This window comes from Pinus tabuliformis, chromosome 9, assembly GCF_031772625.1.
Source record: "Pinus tabuliformis cultivar Carrire ecotype Pingquan chromosome 9, CPIR1, whole genome shotgun sequence".
In the NCBI taxonomy this organism is placed as follows: Eukaryota; Viridiplantae; Streptophyta; class Pinopsida; order Pinales; family Pinaceae; genus Pinus; species Pinus tabuliformis.
This window is the reverse complement of record NC_142307.1, coordinates 1131761922-1131772153: the sequence shown is the minus strand read 5'-3', so window position 1 is coordinate 1131772153 and position 10232 is coordinate 1131761922.

Sequence of the window (10232 nt, the reverse complement as noted above, 5' to 3'; positions counted from 1 at the left end):
TAGAACAAGATTCTCTTGTCAAAGTTATGTGAGTTGACAGAACTGAGTCAATCACCTTTGTTTATCTCGGTAGACATCGCCGAAGAAGTGTTTTGTTTGCACCGCGAATAGAACAATCTTTGGTAACCTGAAAGAGGTAGGCCTTTCCTGATAGAACAAATGTTTTGTCTGCAAATTGAGGGGTAACCTTGAAATCGTATTTTATACCTGGGGGCATGCAAAACTTTTGGAGTGCAAGCAAGGGGCGGCTATTTATTTTTTTAAATTTTTAGGTCCTCCCTTTAAACTCGTAGGATTAGTCGTTTCCGAACTTGCATAACGAAAGGATGCGGGGCAGAGCTTTGTAAGGCGCAAGCTCCATAAAAAATGGCATCTTATATGAGACTTTCTTATCATATGACTGGATAATCGAGCAGTTTTAGCACATAGTTCATGCTCGTTAAAAAATAAACATAAGACCGAGCAAGTGTTTCAATCCGCGTTTAAGCTCGTTAAAAAATGAACTATCCTCCGGTAAATAACCACCGTGAATGTAACATTATCAACCATTAAAGCCTTGGTCGTGTTTCCACCGTCACCTCCACTTTTCCATTGGCCGATCATTCACCTCCATTTGATTGTTTACCCATTTTGAGGAACAGCTGCGAAGAGTGATTTCACTAGCCATTCATGTGACACTGCCGTGCTTGGAAAATTCCAACCCTTACCTGGAATCAGCTGCTACCCATTTTATCACTCGTTCCTCAAAAGACAAGTCTTCTTTAAGCTCTTTTCATCTGACTCGTAAAACATGAAAAGATTGCCGAGTTTTGGCCTTCTAGCTCGTTAAAGTGACCGGAAGTGCTATCCCTCCTCTAGATTTTAATCTTTTTGGACTTGAGGGATTATTGCACAAAAAGATCGAGCGCTTGTGTTGTTCGGCTCGTTAAAACTATCGAACATTCATCCCTTCTGTATTGTTTTATACTTTTTCGGACTTAAGGGATTAGATGACGAAAAAGGAATTTCGGAGTTACCTTTACATACCTTTTCAGACTCTCTAAAAATGAAAAGGACCGGGTTATCTTTGTCGTTAAACTCGTTAAAAACATTAATAGCGACAAACTTGTCTTTAGACGAGAACGAGTTTCACTATCACTAGGCTCGTTAAAACATAGCAATGGGTTTGCCCGAAGGGCAAATTATAGAACAAGAATATGTTATCCTCCTCAAGCTTGACAAAAATAAAGAGGTACTGGTTAGCAATGACTGGGGAAAATTTGGGAAGAAACTCAAAGAATCTTTATTGGTAGCAAGTCGCTCTTGAACATGACACTTCCACTCCGTGCCTGAGTCGGGTTGGGTTGTTTCATTCACCGGTCACATCACCATGGTCTCGCCATACCATCCACATTTGGGGTAAATGCTACCGGTCCATCACATAAGTGTCGCCGACATGTTCAAGAGAAGTCATCTAGAGAAGTCACCCGTGTCCCATCCACTACCATACATTATACTTCATTCCTTCATGACTGCCACCCTGAACCATATATCATCAGATCGCTTTCACCTCCATCAAAATCATTTGCTCCGTTCCGTGTCATTGATGTGGGATTCATCAAGGCCCTCCTTTGACGGATTGCTTCTTGTCGACATCAGCTCATTATCCAAGAAGTTGATCTAGGAACACCCGATTCAGTACTTTGAAGATTGCATGCCTCAATGGCAAGTTTCTCACTTCCGGCGACAGGTATACATCAATGACCTTCGACTGAAAGATTTTGCGTGGTGTTCGACGCCAAGTCCTTTATTCACACCACGTGAATTTTACTACAGTACCTTGAGGGTCATCATCCTTATCGGTGATTCCTCTCGCGCTTGTTAACAGTTTACATCATTGACTGGTAATCAAGCAATGTCTTTCCATGTTCGACTTCAAAACATTTCTCACATGGATCGACTTGTACTTCGAGTGAAGATCGGATGAGATTGAAGACCCCGGATCTAGTTTCATCCATCCGGGCTGCGATATATCTTTAGGAAAAATAAAGACATTGACATGTACAGCATTGCAGCACAGATAATCATCCTACCAAAAGGATGATGAATTCATCAAAATCATCAGTCTACCATCAGACGATTGTCTGTCCTGTGTACATAAAAATGAATTTATAAAGCTGAGCATGGGAATGCCCGCCTCAGCTAGATCATGAAAACAGTATGAAAATAATGTATTGTATTGTATCTTATGACAGGTCTCCTCCCAGCATTGAAAGAACTTCGGATCCTCCTAATAAAGCATTTCACCCGATAAACGGCCTCATACTTTAGGGGGCAACTGTTATAGACATTTTTGTGCCTTACAGATCTAAGCATGAAATTTCCATAATCCAAGGGATCCAAAGTCCCTAAAAGTGTTGTTCCTACCCCTAGAGGAACAAGGTCAACCAATTACAGCTTCTTCCAGAAGTTCTCCACCAGAAACTGCTCAGAATCAGTCAAATCAGGATCATTTCAGCTGCTCCACTAGCTACCTGCGTTGCATAGCACCCAAGTACACTAGCTAGGTGCGTTGCAACACACCTAAATGCACTACCACGGTGCGCTGAGCGAGAAATGCCAAATGGCAGTGTCATTCCGCGAAGTGGACAGACAATGGAAGCTTCCAGAATCTTCCTCAATGACACTTGCCTCACTGAGTTCGACCAAGGATGAGTAAGAGGCTCTCAGTCTCCAAGTGGAAGCAAGAACTGACAGAGAGAAGCCACAAGTCAAAACATAAGCTGACTCATCCTCTCTGCTTACATCTATATATGGATACCTCATCCCAGAGATCCGGAGGCTTGAATTTTGTACTTTGCAGAGAATTGTTGTTGGTTTTCAGATTGAGATTAGTGCATTGGGTGATTTATGATTTGTTGGAGGTGAAGAAGGGATTCCTTTGCTGGGAGGTAGATGTTGGATTGAGACTCACTTGGTTGTATCTCCTCCTGGATCTTCTTATTATATCAATAAAACTATTTGAGTTTCTCCTACATGCTTGTGTATCAATGATGCTTTGTTATATTTGCATGTTTAGCTTAAATCTGATCCTAAGCTATTTATGAATGTAAATCTATGTCTTTGTGTAGTTTTCCTCTTCTGTGATCTTGCAGGAACTTGGTGAAGCTAGGAAAGTAAGGGATCAGGTAGCTGGAAGCTGTCAAAGAGGAGAGTGATTGTATCAACAAACTAGAGCAAGACACAGGTTAGTTCATCCTTCCTCTTCGTTTACATTTCATAAAGAATAATACAAAAGTAGTTTTCCTTGTTTGTTTCTAAGGCACTGTCACACCTTAGAGTGGGATAGGGGCGTTCTGAGTAGATACTTTTCCCAACAACACCTGCTCAGGCATGTTTCCCAATAATGTCCTGGCCATTTGAATCTCTATTTGGGCCATTTCTATCAATTCAATTTGCTCATGGATAGTCTGTATTGATCTCCATTGATCAGTGATGGACTAGCCAATTTTAGTCCACGGAATTGTTTTGATTTCTGATAGAGGTTTATGAAGAGTAAGATCTTTCTCCAAGGATTTTACCTTATTTTCCAAGGCCTTTACCTCTCTTGTTTTTTCAGCCACAGTTATTTTAGATTTATCATAGCTTACCTCTAACTTGGCCAGTTTCTCTTTGGCTTCCTTTAGCTCTGCCATTTGGAGTTCTAATTCTTTTATTTATTTCATCATCTTTTCCATGCTCATGCTGGTATCTCGTACTATTGTTGTTGCTGGTGCTGAAGTATCTGTGACTGATGTACCTGTTGTCGATGCTGGGGCACTGGGAGGGATTGTTGTTGTTGCTGTAGGAGGAGTTGTTTCTGGTGGCTGGGAGGTCGACACTCCCTGCTTTTCTTTCATTGCTTTCTCTAATGCCTAATTTCTTTCTGCTAATCTCTCATAAATCCTCATCAATAAACCCATCATGTCCTCCTCTGCTTTCTGCTGAGCAACTTCTGTGGTTTGTGGGTGCATTGTAATCGGCAGCTTTAATTTCTTTTTGAGGGCTGCAATATCTTCTTCTTTCTTTTTTATTAAAGCCTAGATGCCTTTGGGATACTTGGGATCATGTCCCAGCTCAATAATAATTTCCTCCAAGGATTTGATCCTGTTATCCTTGGCTAATGAGGACCTTGGCTAATGAGGAGGCCTTTTCCAACTCTAATTGGGCAGAGGTTTTATGTAATGAATTTTGCAGTTTGTGAGCTAATAGTGCTTTGTCTGCAAAGGTGGAGTACACCATTTCTACGATTTGTTTATGTAACTCAATTTGGTCCATTGGGTGGATGCCTTTTGAGAGAAATTCTAGATTGGTCCTGATATAATCAGCAGCTGACTGTGGCTGCTGCATTGTGGGCCTGAAGTGACTAAGGGTCATTTTTCCTTCTTGTATACCGTAAGCTACCATTAACCTTTGTTGATTTTTGGGGGCCATTCTCAGCAATTGATTATAAAGTTGGATCCGTATTGGCTCATTTCTAGCCTTTATTTCAGTAAATGCTTTCTTGATATCCGAGCCTTGCTTGCTCTGTTGTTTGCTTTGTGGCTTAGTGGATGTGACCTCCGCACTATGTTGCCTCTCTAGCTCTTGCTGATATGAGCTAGTTGGTGTTTCAAAAATAGGAGGAGTCTGCTATTCAGTTCTTCCCTCACCTCTCAAGTTTCCTGTTGTCTCTACCAAGAGTTCCTCTTCAGAGTAAGGATTTAACCTTTGCCTCTTTTCCCCTTTCTATTCTGCTGGTCCACTTATAGGTGTGTCTTCTTGCCTCTTTCCTCATTTAGAGGACTTTGTAATACAGGGATTTCAGGTACCTTTGTTTGTGTTGAAGGACCTTGCCCTTGGCTTTGTTCCTTTGATGTATCTGGCTGGTCTGTCATTTTTTCCTGCTTTGAATGCAACACATTTTTGCCTTTGGATGTCCTTGCAGGTGGAGTACTTTCTTGGGCAGGTCATTGTGAATTTGTAGCAGATGATGTGCCCGCTCCAATGTGTTGAGGCAATTTGAAAGGGACCTATCCAAAAGAGTCCAGGTCAAGTGTTTTTTCAAGCTCTTTCATTTCCTTTTCCAATTTCTCTTCTTTAGTGATCTCTTCAACTAATGTACCTTCTAACCATTCTTGTTGGTTAGCATATTGCTAAATTTCAGGGATTTTGTGGTGAACATATCCTGTAAGATTGTTTTTGACTTTCATAGAACTTATGAAATGTTCAGGGTCATATGGTGACCAATGAAAGCTTTGTTTCAGCATAAGTTGATCCTTTAAAATCTTATCGGCCTCTTCCCAGGCTTCCCTTTTATTGAAGATAAAAGGGCCCAATTGATTTCTTATCTTGAGCTGTGCCCTTTTCCTAGCACCATAGAAATGAGTCAAATTTGAACTAATAAATTTCCTAAAGTATTCCAGGGCAAAAAGCCTCATAGGGACATACTTTGGCAACTTGTAGGGGGATAGTTCACAGCAATAAATCCTGATCATTGTGTGATTTTGGTAAAAATACCAGTCACCGATACTGTAGTCCTTTGAGAGATGCAAAATTTTCTGGATTTCATCAGAGAGCCTGGGAGGAGGAGTTGTCATCAACAAAGAAGTGGCTAGATATATGAATAGGTCAATGAACTCACAATATGTATAAGGGGAGTTATGGACTTCATGGAATACTGAGGACCAGAATATGATAGACCTCCTTTCTCCTTTCAGGTCCAACTTTCTAAGAGGAATTTGAAAACTATCAAGTTGATAGTACAACAACAAATGATATATGTAGGATGTGTATTTGAACACTCTTTCTCTATCCAGGCTCATGACTTGCTCGTGGATCTTATTAGCTATGAAGGTGGCATAATCATATTGGATAGCAGGGGGCTGTCCTAGAGTAAATATGGACATCAACACTAAGATAGTTTCGTCAATATACTCACTAGTTTTGAAGCCCAAGATATAGGAAATCATATCACTAATGAATATATCAGCTTCATTGAACCAGACTTGATTGAAAGGAGGTGGTTGCCTGCACTGGCTTTCTAGTCTCATGAATAATTGAGCTATTCTAGTTATCTCTGAACTGGGTAGTTTGGCACCTTGGTCAAGCAAGAATTTCATGGTGAGAGGGGCTAGAGGCTGAGTTGGCTTGAAGTGCAGCATCTCATTTATTGATTGAGGAGTAATATATAAGAGGACAGTCCCAGATGGAGCCATAACTGCTCTTTAGGTGGGGTCGTAATTTGCACAGCATAAATGGATGAGATCAGGAAGCACACTTACTGAAGGGAGGTAGTAGATGGGCATGTTGGACTCCCAAATTCCAAAGACATCAGTATTGCTTCTGTAGCTATTCCTAATTTCACAAAAGGCTTGCGGTGAGGCTTGTCACCCATCATATCCATAATTTGGAAATCCCTGTTAGCAAGGGGCATCCATTCCAACTCTTTATGTGGTGCGTTCAAGGGGGCAACATTCAAGGCCAATGGAGCCTCCATTTTCAACAATTTTTGATGACTTTTCTACTTGGAGTTAGAGCTCTTGCAGCAACAACAAGTAAAATGATAGTTTGTGGGCTTTTATGCGGAAATTGCAGGCTGAATAGGCTTGAATTTTAGCTAAATGGGCGATTTTTGCAGAGGGAAATACTGTTCACGGGATTTCTTTTAAAAAATGTGTAAAACAGTGACTATAATGCAGATGTTTGTAGGGAGCACCGTGTTTTAACTCGAATTCTAGTTATCCGGGTGATTTTTACAGAGAAGCTTGGAAAAATAGGGTTTATGAACGAGTTTTGGGTAAATACCTGTTTTATGAACGCTTGGTGCGAAATGCAGGTAGAAGACCGAGCTGAGGGGCCGAGCTGCGGAGTGAATTTCCCTGGGTGGCGAACTGTGCAGTAGAAATGGCGTTTTGAACGTTAAAAACCATGCAGAGCTTGTGTAGAAAAAACAAAGAGAAATGGACAAAAAACGACGTTTAACGACATTTTAACAAAATTTTTGATTTTGGCAGGCTTTTGGCGCGCTTTGGTCGGGTCACATCAGCATGATGTCATGTTTGTCGGGTAGCGGGGGTACGGAAGCTGACTTGGCACTGACGTGGCAGACACGGCGGCTGACACAATGGTGAGGCGGCAACTGACATGGGTGTTGACGTGGGTAACGATGTCAGCAGCGGGAAATGAGGGCGGTTTATGGTTTCATCACACCGCTTTATGTACTACGGCGGTTTTCGGTAGAACAGACGCAATACAACATGGTGGCGACATGTGGACTTTGTACAACAACAAAACCAACGTTTTCCCAGATCCTATCTTTTGGTCATTGGAGGGGTCGCGATATGCATGCGGGTCGTTGGATTTACGTGGTATGATCCGACGGCTGGCGGAAAACAAAACATGGCAGAGGGCTAGAATATGGGACCTGCACGATATATTTATTGTTTAACAAGGTTTTTGCGGGGTTTTGTAATGTATCCAAATTCTGGGTTTACGCAGGTATAGCTATTCATTTAACCAGATGTTAAATGAAACCCATGGTTTATATGCACGCGTGGGGAAGGGTTGTCCACAAGGTTTCGGGTAAACCTTGGACCCCCTAAAAATTAACATAAAACGTTTAACATATGGCTTTAATAAGCCCGGGGTGGGATATTAGATTTTTGGGGTTTTTGTATAAGTTTTATATATAATAGGGGCGGGGAAAACTTTATGTAGGAGTTATATAATAGAGTTAGGATGTCAATATGAGATAGTATGTTTAATCAAGGCACTAAGTTAAATGAGTACAACTTAGGCTGAGGGAGCCAAAGGGATCCAAGTCATGGATTTATAGAGACTTAGCACAATGGAAGAAAAAGATTTTTACACAAGAAATGTGGCTTCCTTTGCCTAAGAAAACACAAAGTTTTACTTAGTTTTTCTCATAAAATGAAATAAACTAGGACCACCTGAGCAAATCTCAATGTCCTTGAGGGGAAATTAGTAAATGTTCTTGGAGGAATGGGAGGGAAATTAGTCATGCTCCAACTGTTTTGTAGCCACCTTGCTATGGTGCTTGTGATGGCCATGAGATAGATCATTTTCAAAAGACAAAACTTATCACAAAATTTCTTCTGCCACATCCAACTGCTTACCCAGCCTAATACACCTAACATTTTTTCTTCTTTTTCCTTGGGTGAATCTGAGCTAGCAAACCCTTTCTCTCTTGTTTTATTTTGACTGCCCTCCTATCTAAGTCTTTCCTTATCTCTTCTAGGGGCTCAGATTCAGCTCTTGAGCACCCTTGCTTCTCTACCTGACTATTGATCTGCCAAGCTTAGATTGTTTGTACAGACCTTATCCTCTAGTTCTTAAAACAAGAAATTTAAACATGGGGAGGCCAAGATTGAGCTATTGGGCTATCCATGAAGGGTGACAGAAGTCACTGATTGCATATTCTGAACTTGTTTGCAAAAAATAGGATAGTAGTGGCATTTTGACTAGCCACTTTCCTGGTCTTTTCTTTGGGGTTTATTTTCTTTCTTTCTTGACCAATTCATTCTTTTGCCCTTTGATTATTCTTTTAGGGCATACCCTCTTTACATTTTTAAAATTTTTGATTTTTTTGAAAATATGGAACCTTTGCAGCATGGAAAAGATGATCATATTTGGCATTTCCACAGTCAATCATGAAATATGACACCTATTGGTATAGGAACCTAACAGTGGCTCCACTTCGGGATTGCTTTTCCAGGTGAAAAGCCAAGAACAGCAGGTCAGATGGCCTTATATTCAACTCTTGCTGCAATCTGAAATTTCCTTTTGCTGTAGACAAACAAAACTGTATCTCTGTAACCTATATGTCTTTCCCATAAGCTAGTTTGAATAGAATTATAGCTATGTCTTTGATAGTTTTCCTGAATATTGTTATCATTTTTTATGGCTCCCAAGTTTTCTTCTTCAATTCTTCTGATAAACTCAATGGAATACAAAAAGGTGGCACAGATCCTTGCTTTTCCTCAAAATTTGTTGCATCTTATTCCCTATCTTATTGCTGTAGTAAACTGCAGAAAATAGACACTATTATGTACAAAATACAGTCCTAATATATCAATCAAAGAGGATCAAAATAATGCTTAAGCATCCGACCATTGAGTGGTCCATCCCCTGCTTCTGTACCATCTGGGATTCCTAAAAGGTAGGTGTTGTTTCCTTGTACAGCTTGAATAACAAAAGGTCCTTTCCATAGGAAATCAAAGTTGCCATGCTTTCCTTTATCTTTCCTTCTAGAATCCCATTTCAGTACTTTTTCTCCTATGAAAAAATCCTCTGCCTTTGTCCTTTTGTCAAAAATCTTCTTCAGTTTGTCTTGTAGGATCTGAAATCTGTGATACACTTCTTCTCTGGTCTGCTATAAATGAATTGTTTGATTGATTCTTCTCTGAATATCATTGGGTTCTGCCTGTATTTCTTGTAGCAACTTAGTCACACGGATTCTCAAAGATGAAGGAAACATAGCCTCCATGCCATAAACCAACTCATAGGGGCTTGTTCCAATGGATCTCTTTCTAGTTAACCTGTCTGCCCAAAGTGCATTGATGAGCTTTTTGTGCCAGTTCTTCTTGTTTTCTTCCAATACCTTCTTTATGATGTTGATCAAGCTTTTATTGGATGATTCAGCTAAACCATTACCTTGAGGGTAATAAGTTATGGAATGGCCTAAGGTAATGTGGTACTTGTGGGAAAAATTGATCATTCTTTTGGATTTAAAGGAAACAACATTGTCAGTTATTATCTTTTCCGAATAGCCAAATCTAGATAGGATATTGGTTTCTAGGAATTGCATGATGATTGAGTCATTCGATTGCCTACAAGGGATGGCCTCTATCCATTTGGTGAAGTAATATGTGGCAGTCAAAATCCACTTATGTTGGCCAGAAGAGGAAGGGTGAATTTCCCCAATAAAATCTAAAACCCCATTGTTGAAATGGTCTTTGGGTGGAAATGGGTTTTAGGGGTAGAGGTAACAGCTTTCTCTTGCCTTCAAGGATTTGAAATTTATGTTAAGAAACTAAAAATTTCTTTACATCAGAAAATAGGGAGGGCCAACAAAACCAGCTCTTAGGATTTTATCAACTGTTGACTTCCAGTACAAATGTCCACCACAGTCCCCTGCATGAAATTCTTTCAGCACTTCGTCAGTTTCATCATTTGTTAAGAAATTTAGCACAATGCCTTCATGGTTTTTCCAA